General features: G+C 46.9%; 1 pseudogene; it reads right to left on the bottom strand.

Annotated features, from left to right (window-relative positions):
- Positions 1-318: 318 nt before the first annotated feature.
- Positions 319-13,543, bottom strand: LOC101598288 (annotated as a pseudogene).
- Between the last annotated feature and the right edge of the window lie 4,944 nt (positions 13,544-18,487).

Raw genomic sequence — 18,487 nt, 5'->3', positions numbered from 1 at the left:
CACGCCTTTGATCCCAGCACTCGGGAGGCAAAGTAGGAGGACTTCCATGAGTTCAAGGCCACCCTGAGACTACATAGTGAATTCCAGGTCAGCCTGGGCTAGAGTGAACCCCTACCACCTGAGAAACAAACCACCACCACCAACAAAAAACAATAAAAGTATGTCTGGGAAGGCAGGCGTGTCTGGGCTTGGGAATCTGGGTTCCACACCTCCCCAACACCCCGAGTTGACTTTAGGGGTGAGGGCAGGTAAGGCCTGGGAGCCCCAGGGCTGGATTCCGGAGATTCCTGATGGAACCCCGACAACAGGGCCGCAGGGTCACTGCGGGGTCTGTGGGCTCCGGTCCACCCGCGGCTCGGGGTCCCCGTTGCCGCGGTGGACAGTGACCCGGATCGGGGCCTCGGGCGCCCCACACGTGCCTCCCAGACCCCAGGGGCTTAGGTGTCCACCCTGAGACCCGGGCCGGGGGCACCCCGGGGTGCAGGGGCGCCCGGGCCCGCACTCACCTCGGCGTCCGGCGCTCGGCGGGCAGCAGCCTGCGGCCTCCCGCAGCGTCCGGCTCGGGCGGGGCCGGTGACTCAGGCCGCCGCCGCCGCGCTGTCCGCGCGGTCCTAGAGCCCGCCTCCCGCGCGTTTCCGCCGCCACCCGGTCTAACCCTGTCCAGACCTGATAGGGACTTTCGTGGTGACACTTCAGTGTCATAATTTGAATTTTTTTCCCTCGGTTGGTTGGGATTTTCAGTTCCCTACACAATTTATCATTTATGTATTTAATGTTTGTTTGTTTCTCTGTTTTGGTGTTTCGAGGTAGGGTCTTGCTCTAGTCCAGGCTGACCTGGAATTCGCTATGTAGTCTCAGGGTGGCTGTCTTGGGTTTATTATTATTATTATTATTATTATTATTATTATTATTATTATTATTTGGTTTGGCGAACTCACAAGTAATCCTCCTACCTCTGCCTCCCAAGTGCTGCGATTAAAGGCTTGCACCACCTCGCCTGTCTTGTTTTGTATTTTAAGATAGTACCTTACTGTATAGCCTAGGCTGACCTCCAACTCAAGATCTTCCTGCCTCAGCCTCCCAAGTGCTGGGAGTATAGGCCTTGCTTTTTTTCTTTTCTTTTGGTTTATTCTTATTTATTTGAGAGCGACAGAGAAAGAGGCAGAAAGAGAATGGACGCTCCAGGGCTTCCAGCCACTGCAAACGAACTCCAGACGTGTGCGCCCCTTTGTGCATCTGGCTAACGTGGGTACTGGGGAATCGAGCCTGAAACTGGGGTCCTTAGGTTTCACAGGCAAGTGCTTAACCGCTAAGCCATCTCTCCAGCCCAGGTCTTGCCTTTTTTATTAATTAATTATTTATTTGCAAGCAAGAGAGAAAATGGGCGGTCAGGGCCTTCAGATGCTACAAGCTAACTCTAAATGCATGGGCCACCTAGTGCATCTGGATTATGTGGATCCTGGGGAATTGAACCTAAATCCTTTGGCTTCACAGGCAAATGCCTTGCTTGCACCGAGCGAGGGAATAAGTGCACCAGGGCCTCTTGCTCCTGCAAACGAACTCCAGTTGCATCTGGCTTTATGTGGGTGCTGGAGAATCATGTGAGCTGGCTGGCTTTGCAAGCGTACCTTAATCACGAAGCCATCCCCCCAACTTCTTATTGGTTTGGTTTTTCAAGGTAGGGTCTCTAGCTCAGGCTGACCTGGAATTCATTCTGTAGTCTCAGGCTGGCCTGGAACTCACAGCGACTCTCCTACCACTGCCTTCCTAGTGTTGGGATTAAAGGCGTCCACCACCACCTCCTGCTCTTCCCAGAATTAACTATGTAGTCTCAGGGTGGCCTTGAACTCACAGTGATCCTCCTACCTCTGCCTCCCGAGTGCTGGGATTAAAGGCATGTGCCACCACTCCCAGATGGCTCTTTTGTTTTTTAATATTTTATTTTTATTTATTTGAGAGCGGGGAGGGAGGGGGAGGAACTCAAGACACATGCATGGTGATCCTCCTATCTGTCTCCCAAGTGCTGGGATTAAAGGCGTGCACCAGCACTCACGGGGATCCTCCTGCCTCTGCCTCTTGAGTGCTGGGATTAAAGACGTGTACCACCGCACCCAGCCTTTTTAAAAATTTATTTTATTTTATTTTATTTATTGTCTGTGTGTGTGTGTGTGTGTGTGTGTGTGTGTGTGTGATTTTGGAGATAGAGTCTCCCTCTAACCCACGCTGACCTGGAATTCACTGTGTAGTCCTAGGGTGGCTTCAAACTCACTGTCATCCTCCTACCTCAGCCTCCTAAGTGAGCCACCATGCTCAGTCTTTTTTAAATTTTATTTTCTCATTAAATATTTTCTTTATTTGAGAGAGAATGGACACTCCAGAACCTCTAGCCACTGCAAATGAACTCCAGATATATGCACCAATTTCTGCACCTGGCTTTACGTGGGTACTAGGGAGTCAAACCTGGAACATTAGGCTTTGCAGGCAAGTGTTTTAACTGCTGAACCATCCCTCCAACCTTTTTTTTTTTTTTTAAGAGAGAATAGGTGCTCCAGGGCCTTCTGCCACTGCAAACAAACTCTAGATGCATGTGCCACTTTGTGCATCTGTCTTACATGGGTCTTGGGGAATCAAATCAGGGTCCTTTGGCTTTGCAGGCAAACACCTTATCTGCTAAGCCATCCCTCCAGCCCTCCTTTTTGTTTTTTAAAATATGAAGTCGTGCTCTGGCTCTGGCTGACTTGGAATTCACGCTGTAGTCTCAGGGTGGCCTTGAACTCATGGCAGTCCTCCTACCTGTGCCCCCGGGGTTCTGGGATTAAAGGCGTGCGCCACCATGCCCGGCTTCACCTATATTCTTAACTGCCAACCATATGCAATGACTCTCCAGTGATATAATTAATAGGATAATAGCTCAAATAACAAGACCACAGCAGGCAGAAGTGCAGTCAGCTAACAGCAGACACCACCTGAGGGCTTGCTGGAGCCGGGCCAGGCAACTGCTACTTAAGGCTGTGTGGGAGGCAAGATGTAACAGGAAAGAAAAAGGAAGCTCTGAAAGGCAGAGTCACAGAGAGGAGCAGGACCAGGTCTGAACCTGGGCTTGGCTGATGATAAATCATCCTGTGATGACTAATCTGGATTCCCCTCTCGCCACACCTCCCTGCCACAGAGTGGCTTCAGGTCACGGACCTAGGGCTCAACTCAGCCTACACCTGTGCACAAACTATGCCCTCAGTTTAGAACTCCCTTTGTTGTTTTTTTTTTTTTGGTTTTGTTTTTTCCTGTTTATCTCTGTACTCAGCTTTGGGTATCAGTTCAAGTAGTCTAGTTTTCCTTTCCCCATACCTAGCTAAGACTTGGTGAGGCTGCCAGTTATATGCTCTTAAAACTACTTATACCTGGGCTTGGTGGCACATGCCAATAATCACAGCACTTGGAAGGCTGTGACAGAAGTTGTTGGGCAGGCTGAGCTACACAGTGAGACCCTATCTCAAAACAAGGTTGAGGGCTGGGGAGATGGCTTAACGGTTAAGGCATCTGCCTGTGAAGCCAATGGACCCAGGTTCAGTTCCCCAGGACCCACATAAGCCAGATGCACAAGGTGGTGCATGTGTCTGGAGTTCATTTACAGTGATTAAAGGCCCTGGCACACCCATTCTCTTTTTTCTCTCTCTCAAATAAATAAATAAAGGTTGAGACTGCAGCAAAGAATGTTTGCACAAGGCCCTATGTTCCATCCCTTCCTCCTCATAAACAGCATGGTGTTGCACATTTGTAATCCCAGCACTAGGGAGGTAGAGGCAGGAGAATCAGAAGTTCAAGGTCATCCTCAGCTATAATTCAAGACTACCCTGGAATAAATCAAACTTTGTATCAATAACAAAACCCTCCTGCTTGTCTTTTTGTTTAAGGTAGGGTCTCACTGTAGCCCATGCTAACCTAGAATTCACTAGTCTCATGCTGGCTTTGAACTCAGGGCAGTCTTCCTACCTCTGCCTCCCCAGTGCTGGGAGTAAAGGCATGTGCCACCACACTGGGCCTGCTTTGTCTTTTCTCATGGCACGCACTGCTCAGTATGATCGTATCTTCTCTTTGTCCCACTGCCTCTTCACCCCGGTAGTCCTGAGCCGTGGGTTCTGCCCTTCCTCTCTGTCTCTCTGTTGCCATCAGGTACCTCCCTGTACACCCCTTTGTTTGCTTTCCATGTTTGGAGGCAAGGCGGGTGTAGTCCAGGATGGCCTCAAAATTGATATATAGCTGAGAATGACTTTGAAACTCTTGACCCTCCTGCCTCCACCTCCCAAGCACTGGATTACAAGTGTGTACTACCACGCCCAGCCATACATGCCATATATTCCATCTGCAGGTTTTCAGCGTTCATAAATCTAGCTTCAGCCCTGGAAAGATCCCTGGGCTCCATTGTCCTACTTTCTGCTTCCTATCCACAATCTCTGTGGAGAATGGTGACCTCGAAAAACAAAACAAAAAAAGATAATAATAAAAATAAACAGGTTTATTTAATTCATAGTTCTGGTTTTTTTTTTTTTTTTTTTTTTTTTTTTTGGTTTTTCGAGGTAGGGTCTCACTCTAGCCCAGGCTGACCTGGAATTCACTCTGTAGTCTCAGGGTGGCCTCGAACTCACAGCGATCCTCCTACCTCTGCCTCCCGAGTGCTGGGATTAAAGGCGTGCGCCACCACGCCCAGCTAATTCTGGTTTTATGTGGGTCCTAGAGAGTCAAGCTTGGCCGTCACTGACCTCAGATGCCCTCACGCTTAAGGAGCAAGTGTTCTTAACTGCTGAGCCACCTCCTTAGCCCTATTATTTTTTATTTTTTACTTATTTGCAAGCCGAGAGATAGAAGAGAGACAAAGAGAAAATGAGCTCACCAGGGCCTCTAGCCACTGCAAACGAACCCCAGACACATGTGCCCCTTCTGCATCTGGCTACATAAGACTCGTAGTCTGGAACATGAGTTCTTATGCTTCACAGGCAAACACCTTAATGGCTCAGCCATCTCTCCAGCCTCACCCCTTTTTTTTCTTTTTGCTTTTTGTTTTGTTTTTTGAGAAGCATCCCTTGAGACTGTAAACCAAAATAAAAAACCTTTCTCCCATCAGCTGGGTTTTCTTTTGTTTTTGCGAAAATGTTTTTGTTAATTTTTATTTATTTACTATTTGTAAGCAGAGAGAGAGAAGAGAGACAGAGAATGGGTAAGTCAGGGCCTACAGCCATTGCTAACTCCTGATTCATGTGCCACATTGTGTATCTGGCTTTACATGGGTACTGGGGAACCAAACCTGGTGGCTTTGCAGGCAAGTACCTTAACTGCTGAGCCATTACTCCAGCCCTGTTTTGCTTTTTTCAAGGTAGTGTCTCACTCTAGCCCAGGATGACCTGGAATTCACTCTGTAGTCCCAGACTGGCCTCAGACTCACAGTGATCCTTCTATCTCTGCCTCCCAAGTGCTAGAATTTAACACTTGGCTCCACCAGCTGGTTTTGGTCAGGTACTTTGTCCCAGCAAGGAGAAGGTAACTACAACAACCTTGAACTTCTGATCCTCTTGCCTCTGCCTCCACAGTGCTGAGATTACAGGCATGTGCCACCATACCCAGTTTATAGGGTGCTGGGGCCGGAACTCAGGCTTCCTGAATGCTTAGGCACACATTCTACCAATTTAGTCACATCCCAGCCTAACCTGTTCATTCTAATTCCCTTCTAACATTTTCCTGGGAAATACTTTTACATGTTTCTAACATATCCTGAATATGCAAATTTGTACTCTGCCCATATTTGCAAGTTGTATTGACTTGAAATGAGCACCTGTAGTCGCTGCTCACCTGTGGCTGGACCTCACCGTCACGTCTCACTGAGGAGAGTGTGAGTGTCCAGGGACAATCCTTAGCACAGGATGAAACAGACAGAGCTAAGGCTTCATTTCTCTCTTCCCTTGTGCTCTAAAGGACCAGCAAGAGAGTCTCCATTTCCTCTTTCCCCTCCCGACTGCAGTCCTGGGGGGATTGTAGAGAGTTGGGAGGGAAAGCAAAGCAAGAATGTCAAAGCCAAAGGAAATTCTCCCCCTTTCCAGCCAGGCTGGCAAGGAGCAGGGGAGACCAAGAACATCTCCCTCACATAGAGAAAGATCTCTCTGGGAAAGAAGCTCACATTTGGGGCTGAAGATACAGCTCAGAGGCTAAAGGCATTTGCCTATAAAGCCTGATGGTCTGGGTTTGATTACACAGAACTCACAAAAATCCAGATGCATAAAGATAGCATATCTGGAGTTTGCTTGTGCTGGCTGGCAAGAGGCCCTGGCATGCTTGCTTGCTCTCTCCTCTTGCAAATAATTTTTTTTTTTGAGGTAGAGTCTCACTCTAGCCCAGGCTGACCTGGAATTCACTATGTAGTCTCAGGGTAGCCTCAAACTCACCGTGATCCTCCTACCTCTGCCTCTCGAGTGCTGGTATTGAAGGCATGCACCACCATGCCCAGCTGCAATTTTTTTTTCTTAAAGAAGCCAGAACTGGAGAAATGACTTAGCAGTTAAGGTGCTTGCCTGCGAAGCCTAAGGACCCATGCTGTACTCCCCAGTTCCCACATAAGCCAGATGCACAAGGTGGGACATGCATCTGGAGTTTGATTGAAGTGGATGACGCTGTGGCGTGCCAATCCCCCTCCTCTCATAAAAATAAAAAAGAAGCCAGGTGTGGTGGTACTCATTTTTAATACCAGCACTTAGGAGGCAGGGGTAGGAGGATCTCTGTGAATTCAAGGCCAGCCTGGGACTACAGAGTGAGTTCCAGGTCAGGCTGGACTGCAGCGAGACCCTACTGCAGATGGGGGTGGAGAAGCCCACACCCGTGGAAAGGAAAGCAGGAAAATGTCCAACACCAGGCAGGCAAGTGCCTGGGGATAAAGAAGTTCTTCCCTGCCAGCTGTGAAGGGAGCGGACAGACATAGAACGCCTCACGTAGGAAGAAATGAAGAATGGTAAGGAGCTTACAAAAAGGTCAAAGAGGGCCAAGAGGCTCACTTGTTTTAGGGCTGTTTACGTGAGTCAAACGTCCAATTAGAATGAGCCTCATCATCTGATTGGCTGGTGGACTCAAGAGGCTGATTCAGGAAGGGCCAACCCACGGGTGTGCCAAGCCCTGGAAAGATTGAGAAAGAAGCAGGAAGCTGTTGCTGGAGTTAGTGCCTGGAGCCATGTTGGATGCGGCTGGGTCAGGCTCAGGTTCTATCTTGCTAGAGTAGACACGATGGCATCTATGTTTCCATGGGCCAATCCCTGGGTAAAGATGCACCAGAAAAAAAAGGATGCTTTGTTCCTAATCTGTGTCACTCCCCCTGGCTGCAAAGATGGACGTGGTGGGAGCCATCTTGGACCTCACAGGAGGGGCACTGGGCAGGGCCGTAGGTGGAAGCAGTCCTAGTACCGGAAGAGACTTGGTATCAGCCCTGAATTGCCTATGGTTCACCCACTGTGGCTGAAGAAAGTAAAATTCCGTTCTGCTTGGCCCCGCCACCTTGAATTCTGCTGCAGGGTTTGTACTGACGCTTGCTACCTACGATTCCCATCATACAGGCCCGGAACAACTTCCCATGTGCCTAAAAACGTCCCTTGGTGTCATTTAAAATTCTTTTTTAAAATAATTTTATTTTTGGGCTAGAGAGATGGCTTAGCCATTAAGCTCTTGCCTGTGAAGCCTAAGAAACCTGGTTCGAGGCTCGATTCCCCAGGACCCACTTTAGCCAGATGCATAAGGGGTCGCACGTGTCTGGAGTTCGTTTGCAGTGGATGGAAGCCCTGGCGCGCCCGTTCTCGTTCTCTCTCTCTCTCTCTCTCTCTCTCTCTGCCTCTTTCTCTCTCCGACACTCTCAAATAAATAATAAATAAAAATGAACAAGAAATAAAAAAAAATATTTGCTAGCAGAGAGAGAGAAAGAAAATGGCCATGCCAGGGCCTCGAGCCGCTGTAAACAAACTCCAGATGCATGAACCACTTTGTGCATCTGGCTTTATGTGTGTACTGGAAAATCAAAACCTGGGTCCCAAGGCTTTGCAGGCAAGTGCCTTAACGACTAAGCCATCTTTCCAGCTCAGTATTTTTTTTTTTTTTTTTTTGAGGTAGGGTCTCACTCTAGCTCAGGCTGCCCTGGAATTCACTATGTAGTCTCAGGGTGGCCTTGAACTCAAGGCAATTCTCCTACCTCTGCTTCCCAAATGCTGGGATTAAAGGCATGCACCACCACTCCCGGCCCCAGTATCATTTTTTATTTTATTTATTTGAGAGAGCGTGAGAATGGGCTCACCAAGTCCTGTAAACCACTGCAAACAAACTCCAGACGCGTGTGCCATCTTGCGCAGCTGGCTTTATGTGGGTACTGGGGAGTTGAACCTGGGTCTTTAGACTTCATAGGCAAGTCCCTTAACTGCTAAACCATCTCTCCAGCTTTTTTTTTTTTTTTAATGAGAGAGCAAGAGCAAGGGCTACAGCAGAAGAAAAAGAATAGGCATGCCAGGGCTTCCAGCCCTGTAACCGAACTCCAGACATGCATGCCACCTTGTGCACATGTGGGACCTTGTGTGCTTGCATCACCTTGTGTGTCTGCTTTAAGGTCGCTGGGAGTTGAACGTGGGGTCCTTAGGCTTTGCAGGCAAGCCCTTAAGTGATAAGCCATCTCTCCAGCCCCATCCCCTTATTTTAAAGTAAACTTTGCTTAACAAGTTTCGACCTAACTAATCAGAATATGGGAGACAAAAGAGACAATAGTGTATCTAAGGCAACACCCTGCTGAGTTCAGGGCTCTCTGACTTTGGATATGAATCTGAGGAGTCTGTGGTAACACAAATATACTGGTTCCTGGCATACAGCAGTTTGGGGTCCTGTTTGTCACCCTCCACCCCACAACAGGAGAGAATCAGCACCCCAAGGTTGTCCTTGTGTATGCTCACACATACACATGAATTTAAAAAAGAATGCTCTTGAGCTGGGCATGGTGGCGCACGCCTTTAATCCCAGCACTTGGAAGACAGAGGTAGAAGGATCACCATGAGTTTGAGGCCACCCTGAGAATACAGAGTGAATTCCAAATCAGCCTGGGCTAGAGTGAGACCCTACCTTGAAAAACCAAAAAAGAAAGAAAGAAAGAGAGAGAGAGACAGAGAGAAAGAGCAAGCAAGGGCTGGAGAGATGGCTTAGCGGTTAAGCGCTTGCCTGTGAAGCCTAAGGACCCCGGTTTGAGGCTCGGTTCCACGTTAGCCAGATGCACAAGGGGGCGCACGCATCTGGAGTTCGTTTGCAGAGGCTGGAAGCCCTGGCGCGCCCATTCTCTCTCCCTCTATCTGTCTTTCTCTCTGTGTCTGTCACTCTCAAGTAAATAAATAAATAATGAACCAAAAAAAAAAAAAAAAAAAAAAAAGAAAGAGCAAGCAAGCAGGCATGCGAGCTGTTGGTGCCTGTTAGGTCAGGACAAAATGGAGTCACTTAGGACGGCAGGAGGGGGACAGCAGGATGGCGACAGAGGAGTCATCCATATTCCTTGAGGAATTGTCCAGCCATTATCGCTCCTGCTTAACAAGGCTCCAGGTCTAGATTTACTGCCCCTTTATTTCTCACTGGGTCACTTCTGGTCTCAGCCTATGGCTAATATAAAGAACAGAGATCTACTGCCCCAACAAAGAAATTCCTTCCCTTCCTCAAATTCCCCCAATTGAAAAGCCTATAAAGCCCACCACTATGTGTAACCCCAAGCTGACTGCTCCGCTCTTGAGAGTCAGCCGTGGCAGGTCGTGTTTTTCCCTGAATAAAAGCTTCCATCTTTGTCTCAGAGTGGTCTCCGTGTTCCTTGGTCACTCCTGAACCTTACAGTGCCCATCTCCATCTGACCTCCTCGTGAATCTAAGTGAGCTCATGATCACTCTAAAGACCAGAGGTGACACTGGCTTCTGAGCCAGGACAGAAAAGGACAGGCAGCCTTTGCCTACTTCTCTCAGAACACTTGTGGGGAAAGCCTGGTACCAAGTAAAGAAATCCACCTGCCCCAAGGCTGCCATTCTAGAAAGGCCATGTGAGGTCCCAGCTCCCAGCCAACAGCTAGCAGCACCGCAGCCAAGTTGGTGAGTCACTTTTGGGCATACAGCTTCAGCACACTGACACTCAAAGAGAATGGCTCTTAAAAGGACAGTATCAATGAATTAGAAAACATTTTTCTTTTTTTTTTTTTTTCAGTTTTTCGAGGTAGGGTCTCACTCTACCCAGGCCTATTTTTCTTTTTGCTCTAATGGGTTAGAAGGCAGGGCCTCAGGCATGCTAGGCAAGTGTTTCACACTGCCAGTCCCTGGACACATTTTAAAACCACCAAAATAGCTGGAAAAAGCCATGCTGCATGCAGTTCAATGGGAGACAGAAATCACCAGTGAAGATATCCAACAGCGGACACTGCAAGCCTTATATTTTGGTCAGCCAGGCTAAATGAGCCAATGGGTGCAATAGTGGCACATCTGTTATGGGGGAAACCAACCGCCCTCTACTTTGACTGGAGGCCTGCTCCATGGGAGGAAATACATTCCTGATACTGAAAATCTACAACAGGGGTAGTCATGAGCCCTAGGGGTGTAACGTCTGCTGGTGTTAGCTAAATGTATGTACATGCTTACCAAACTGCCCAGTAAACACTTCTATTAATGTTCATACCCACATATTAATGCTATTCTCACTTTTGATTAGAGAACCTTCTCTTTTCAGATGGCAGTGACCTTGGCATGACTCAGAAGGTACTATGCTGCTGAGATGTTTCAGAGGAGTGCTCAGCACTGAAATATCTTAATCACACCTTAAGTGGCTCGGGGTCCATTGCGGAAGAGGTGGTGGAAAGAATGTAAGAGCCAAGGAAGGGTAGGACTCTTTACAATGTGCTCCTCCAGACACAAAATGGCCTGGATATCTATGACCTTACAGTGTCTGACACTAACTACACAAGGCCATCATAATAGGAGGAAAAGATCATGAAAGATCATAAAAGGGAGACTGATTGAGAGGGGGAGGGGATATGATGGAGAGTGGAGTTTCAAAGGGGAATATGTGTGTGTGGGGGGAATTACCATGTAATATTCTTTACAATTATGGAAGTTGTCAATAAAAAAAAAAGAAGAGCCAGAGCTGGGAATACATAGTGAATTCAAGGCTGACCTTGAGCTCCTGAACCTCCTGTCTCAGCCTCCCAAGTGCTGAGATTCAGACATGTGCCACCATGGCCAGTAAGCCTGACTATTTATTTATTTATTTATGGTTTTGCCAAGTAGAGTCTCACTCTATCCCAGGCTGACCTGGAATTCCAATATCAAAAGCAAACTAGGAGCCGCATGCTTGGGAAGCAGAGATAGGAGGAAAGCCATGAGTTCAAGGCCACCCTGAGACTACATAGTGAATTCCACATCAGCCTGGAGTGAGACCCTACCTCAACTCTCCCCCCGCCAAAAAAAATCAAACTAGGAAGCTGGCGTGGTAGTGCACACCTTTAGTCGCAGCACTCGAGAGGCAGAGGTAGGAGGAGGACTGTGGTGAGTTCGAGGCCACCCTGAGACTACGTAGTCAATTCCAGGCCAGCCTGGGACAGTGTGAGACCCTTCTTTGAAAAAAAAAAAAAAAGTAACATTGTTTTACCAATCATTCTACACATTAACATACACACACTTATCTGAAATATGCTACAACCATGTCTGCAAAGCAGTTTAACATTAAGTGGCTTTTCCCCCATATATACTGTATAATGTACCTGGTTAATGCTGCACAAATACAATTAGCAATAATGTTTAGTTACTTTTCAACAAAGATAAAGGGATTTTTTGCTTCCCAAAGTAAGTTTTAGACATCAAAACCTATGTCTATAAAAATTTAAGACTGCCAGGTATGATGGTGCATGCCTTTAATCCCAGCACTCAGAAGGCAGAGGCAGGAGGATTGCCATGAGTTCAAGGCCACCCTGAGACTACATAGTGAATTCCAGGTCAGCCAAGGCTAGAGCAAGACCCTACCTTGAAAAAAAAATTTTTTTTTTGAATTTTCAGCAGTCTATAGGAAACTATTACAAACATCACAAATGGTTCTTTTGTTGTTGTTGTTTTGTTTTGTTTTTCGAGGTAGGGTCTCACTCTACCACAGTGTGACCTGGAATTCACTATGTAGTTTCAGGGTGGCCTTGAACTCATGGTGCTCCTCCTACCTCTTCTTTCCTAGTGCTGGGTTTAAAGGTGTGCGCCACCACACCAGGCTCTCATAAATGGTTCTTTTTGTACTGGGTCTGTCAACCTAGTTACACAGGACAGAATCCTTCAAAGATAGTTCAGTGTCTCTCTGCCAGACAGCTTCTTCTTGCCACTGGCCTCATAACTGTCTTTGCTCTCTTCATTGCTATCACCATTGTGCTATGGGTACTTAACGTCTTGTGCATTGGATCCTCCACTTAGAGACTTTGAATCTGTTCCTTCTCTTTTTGGTTGGCCCCTTTGCCCCTTGATCTTTGGTTTTTGTTTTGTGGTTTCTTGAGGCAGGGTCTCGCTCTAGCCCAGGCTGACATGGAATTCACTATGTGGAACTCACAGTGATCCCAAGCGCTGGGATTAAAGGTGTGCACCACCACACCCAGCAAATTTTTCCTTTTTGATCTGACTTCTTCCCCTCCTTTTTTTTTTTTTTTTCAAGGCAGGGTCTCACTCTAGCCCAGGCTGGCCTGAAATTCACTATGTAGTCTCAGGGTGGCCTCAAACTCAAGGTGATCCTCCTACCTCTGCCTTCCGAGGGCTGGGATTAAAGGCGTGTGCCACCACGCCCAGCTCTTCCCCTCTTTTTTATCTGGTTCTTTTCTTGGTTTTTCCCCTTCCTTTTGAAGTTGCTTTTTAGGCTGTTTTTCATCTTGCCCTTTTTTCTTATCTTTGTCTTCACTAGCATTCATGTCACTCTCTGAAGGACAGGGCTGTTTCACTATTTCAGGTCTGCCTCTTGGTCTTGGCATCTTGACCTCCATAGCTGCAGGTGTCTTCTTTAAGACTCACTTTCCGATTAACAGATGCTGTTGCTGCTGTTACCACTCCTGCCTCCTCAGTTTCGACTTGTTTTTCTACCTTTCTCTTACTCATCGGGCAGTTTTTGGAGTGGTTATGTCAATTGCTTTTGTCACATCTTTATTGTTGCTTCCTTTGAAACGTTAGTTTCTTTTTTTTCCACTTCAATATCAGATGATGCATTTGATTATTTAGTTGATGTCTGTTGACTTGAAAATTTTACTTTCAGATTGTTATCTATTTCCCATAAACCCATTAAATCCTTTTTGCTTATTTGGTTTGCTATACTTCTTTTTCTCTGAGTATGAAAATATATCCTCTGGTCCTAAAAAAGCAGTCTCGCGAGCTCCAAAATGGTACGGGTGGTGTGTGGGTGGCTTCACAGCTCCATCGGGAACTTCATCTCCCCGAGGCGGCCAGTGAGGATAGCCTTTCATCTTGGCAAAGATGAGGTCTCCAGACTTGAAATTGTGAGTCATCTTTCCAGGGACGATGCCTGGGGTCCTGAGACTAGCAGGGGGCGAAGCCAGGCGGCAACCTGCTGAGGTGTGGGCTTTGGGGCTGCGGTGGCAGGCTGGCTGCCTCTGCCCACGTCCACACAAGCCACCTTTTTGTACATTCTTTTTTTTGGTTTTTCGAGGTAGGGTCTCACTCTGGTCCAGGCTGACCTAGAATTAACTCTGTTATCTCAGGGTGGCCTTGAACTCATGGCAATCCTACCTCTGCCTCCCGAGTGCTGGGATTAAAGGCCACCACGCCTGGCATTTTGTACATTCTTTATGAGAAGAGAGAGAGCAAGCAAGAGAGAATTGGCACACTAGGGCCTCCAGCCACTGCAAACAAACTCCAGATGCATGTGGCATTCTGTGCTTCTGGCTTCACGTGGGTACTGGGAGAAATAAACCTGGGCTATCAGGCTTGCAAGTAAGGCCTTAACCACTAAGCCCTCTCTCTAGCCCTTTCCTCCCCCATCTCCACTTGCAATGGTAGGGATCAAACCCAAGGCTGTGCATGCTAGCAAATGCTCTGTAACTGAGCTATACCCCAGCCCCCTTTCCTCTGATTAAAAGTCATTTACCTCAGGTATTGTGAAAGCAACATAAAGCTGGACACAGCTGGTTGGGTGGGTGGGGGCTGCCTCCTCACCGATAATCACTGACAATGAAGGGACCAAAGCCTTGGGAACCTTTCCTCGAATACCTGGCTGGTCTGGTATTGGGGGCATAGTCTACGAGTCCTGGTGGTGTTTGATGGCCCTCAGAGCATGTGTGTGTCTCCTGTGTGACTTGTCTGTGTGCCATTCTATGTTCTGGATGTCCTGTTTCTGTGTGAGTCTGGTGTGGTGTATGTTCCAGTCATTGAAGTTGAATCCATGCAGCCTGTGGTGGGAACAACACATCTGGCTGTACATGGAAAGAGGTGCATGCCCTAGGACCCTACAGCTCCCAAGCTGTTTCCTCTTGACTTTAGTTGCTCTCAAGGCTGCTTCCTTGCTCAGAGGCTATAATTAAGTAATTGCAACAATTAAGCAGCCTCTGCAATAGTCATCCTATTAGGAATCCCTCTAGGATCCAATGAGGGATCATGAAACGTGTAAATACAGGACAGGTGTTACTCAGGGTCTCCATACACATGGGCTGCACATGTATGCCATCTACCCAGGGGCACGGCTCTTTGCCAAGCTCTCTTGGCAAACTCTATGAAGAGTGGCTTCGTGTTACTTCATCTCTTTTTGATTTCTGGTTCTTGGGATGGGACCCAGGGTTTCCAGCGGACAAGCAGACAAGCATTGCATCACCGAGCCACATCCACAGCCTTTTTTTTTTTTTTTTTCATGGTAGGGTCTCACTCTAACCCAGGCGAACCTGGAACTCACTCTGTAGTCCCAGGCTGATTTCAGACACACAGTGATTTTCCTGCCTCTGCCTTCCGAGTGCTGGGATTAAAGGCATGCAATACTATGCCTGGCTCTAGCTTTTTTCCCCTCCATCAATCAAAGCATGCAAATATTTTAACAGAATCATAGTTCATAGTTAAAATGCATAAAAGACAATTACTTTTTCTTTCTTAGGTGAACATTCTAGAACTGGGATAGCCTGAGCTAGAGTGAAACCCTACCTCGAAAAAAAAAAAAATTAGAACTGGGATAGATGCAGACTGTCTCTTCAGTCTTTTTCTTTTATGGTCACTGGTAACCAGTGGAGTCTCCGGCCTGGAAAACAGGCTCCCATTCTTCCTGGTACCTTTTCTTCTTCAGCAGTTCCTCCCAGAGACATATTACCACTAATCATTAGGTCTGCCTCCTCTGGTGGGGTGACTGAAAAACCTGCTAGCTCTGTGGCACTACCTCCTGCGAGCTTTCTGGCTCTTTTTCTTCTTTGACTCTTGCTCCAAGTGGCCATTCACATTTCCACAAGTCTGTAGGTCCACCTCTTCCTGTCACAATCTGCTAGCTCTGTGGCACCACCATCTGCCTGAGAAGTTTCTGGATCTTCTTTCTTTTTCTGCTTTGAAACTTTTTTAAAAACAACTTTCTCAATGCAACATCTTCAGAAGCTTTAAAGTTCTTGGATTGTGTGCTGGCGAAATGGCTGAGCGATTAAGGTATATGCCTGTGAAGCCTAAGGACCCTGGTTCAATTCCCAAAGACCCATGTAAGCCAGATGCACAAAGAGGCACATGCATCTGGAGTTTGTTTGCAGTGGCTCGAGAGTCTGATGTGCCCATTCTGTCTTTCTCTCTGCCTCTTCTGCTCTCAAATAAATAAATAAATAAAATATTTAGAAAGACCATTAAAAAAAGTTCTCAGACTATAAACTTGTGATACTCAGTTTTTCTTGAACACATACTCCAGCAGCATCAGAATCTAAATGTAATACGTCAAATTCCGGTTTGTCACCTATGTTTACCTTCAGAATTTGCCAGTGCTCATAGGCATCTGCTCAAGTTTAGGGACAGAGGCAGTAAAACCACCATGCACTAAACAGCCAACGTGACTGGAAGACACTATTAACTTTTGTCCTGGTCAAGGGCAGAAAGTGATAAAATTTGCTTCAATGCTAACATGACTGTGTCCTGGGTCATATAAGGGTCTCCCAGTTCACTGGCAGCTTTGATGTTATCACATGGGACAAGGACACCTAATAGGCAATGGGTGTAAGTGCAGGAGGCACCTCTTTTCTTGAGAATCCCCTCTCTGAGGCTGCTTGGGGCCCAGGGGACAGGGCACAGCAAGTAGCCCTACAGCCTGCGAGGTTCCCCTCCAGCCTTTCTTGGGGGGGCAGGGAGGGACTAAACCATGTTATTAGACTTGAAGGTTGAAGGCAGGGAGGGTTTAAAGAGATCAATGGAATCCTATGTCCTCCACAGGGCACACTGCCATGTTTACCTTGTTGAGGAAAGCTTTTTTTTTTTTTTTTTAACGTAAAACCTTAAATTAAAAAACATTAAATTTTTTTTAACTTTTATTTATTTGTTAATTGGTGTGGGGGGGGGGAGAATGAGCACACCAGGGCCTTAGGCTTCACAGGCATGTACCTTAACTGCTAAGCCATATCTCCAGCCCCCAAAATATACTTTAAAAATCTATTTTATTTATTTGGGAGGGAGAAAGAAGCAGAGAGGGAGGGGGAGGAGAGAGAGGGGAGAGAGAGATAGAGAGAATGGGCATGCCAGGGCCTCTAGCCACTGCAAATGAACTCCAGACGCATGTGCCCTCTTGTGCATCCGGCTAATGTGGGACCTGGGATCCTCTGGCTTTGCAGGCAAATGCCTTAACCACTAAACCATCTCTCTAGCCCTCTTTCAGATTTTTTTTTTTTTTTTTTTGAGCAGGGTCTTACTTTAGCCCCAGCTGGCCTGGAATTCACTAAGGCTGGCCTGGAACCCATGGCAATCCTCCCTACCTCTGCTTCCTGAGGACTGAGATTAAAGGTGTGTGCCGCCACCATGCCCACCCCAAAAATCAAAAATAACACTTTTGTGCTTTCAAGGTAGGGTCTTACTCTTTCTCAGGCTGATCTCAAACTCACTATGTAGTCCCAGGATGGCCTTGAACTTACAGTGATCCTCCTACCTCTACCTTCTAAGTACTATGATTAAATACATGTGCCACCACAACAGACTAATAAGTTCTTTGGGGGGGGGCTGGAGAGACAGCTTAGCAGTTAAGGCACTTGTCTGCAAAGCCTAAGGACCCAGGTTCAATTCTCTAGGTCCCACATAAGCCAGATGCACATGGTGGCATATGCATCTGGAGTTCATTTGCAGTGGCTGGATGCCCTGGTGTGCCCATTCTCACTCACTCTGTCCTTCTCTTTGTCTCTAATAAATAAACAAAAATGAGTAAATAAGTGTTTTCAGCTAGCACGGTGGCTAGAGTAGACATACTACCTTGAAAAAATTAATACCAAAAAAGTTTTATTGACAATTGCTACAGCTGCAAAACAGTATATTAAACAGCAAATGACAATGTATTTTGATCAAAATCCCCTCCTTACTTTCTTTTACCCCCTTTCCTCATCTCTTTAAAATTTTTTTAAAAAATTATTTTATTTAGAGAGAAAGAGGCAGATAAAGTGAATGGGGGCTGGAGAGATGGCTTAGCAGTTAAGTGTCTCCCTGTGAAGCCTAAGGACCCCGGTTCAAGGCTCCATTCCCCAAGACCCACATTAACCAGATGCACAAGGGGGCGCACGCATCTGGAATTCGTTTGCAGTGGCTGGAGGCCCTGGCACGCCCATTCTCTCTGCCTCTTTCTCTGTCTGTTGTTCTCAAATAAATAAAAAAAAAATAAAAAATAAAAAATAAAAAAAGAGTGTGAATGGGTGCTCCAGGGCTTCTAGCCACTGCAATCGAACTTCAGATGCGTGCACCACCTTGTGCATCTTGCTTACATGGGTACTCAGGAATCAAACCTGGGTCCTTAGGCTTTACAGGCTAGTGCCTTAACCGCTGAGCTATCTCTCCAGCCCCACCCCATATTTTTTTTAAAGGAAGAAAATAAGCTGGGGAGATAGATCAGTGGATAAAGCATGTACTATGCAAACATGAGGATTAGAGTTCAGATCACCCATGTCGATGCTACGCAGATGTGTGGCCTGTCTGTAATCTCAGTGCTTGGGAGGAAGAGACAGGGGGTCTCCCAGGGCAAGACAGCTAGCTGGACTAGCCAAACTGATGAGTTCTGGGTTCAAGCGAGACTCTGTCTCAGAAGTAAAGTGGACAGTGATCAAGACATCCAATGTCAACCTCTGGCCTCTACATGCATACACATGTGCACCTCTACATACATGCAAACACACATACATGCACAGCATACACATTTACACAAAAAAGAAAACAGGTTTATTGAGTACACTGAAGGAGGCAGCAGTGGGTGGGGCAGTCACAGGAGTATTGTCTGCAGCTTCTTTTTAGAGAGT

This window comes from Jaculus jaculus, chromosome 7, assembly GCF_020740685.1.
Source record: "Jaculus jaculus isolate mJacJac1 chromosome 7, mJacJac1.mat.Y.cur, whole genome shotgun sequence".
In the NCBI taxonomy this organism is placed as follows: domain Eukaryota; kingdom Metazoa; phylum Chordata; class Mammalia; order Rodentia; family Dipodidae; genus Jaculus; species Jaculus jaculus.
This window is presented reverse-complemented; position numbering and strand designations above follow the sequence as displayed.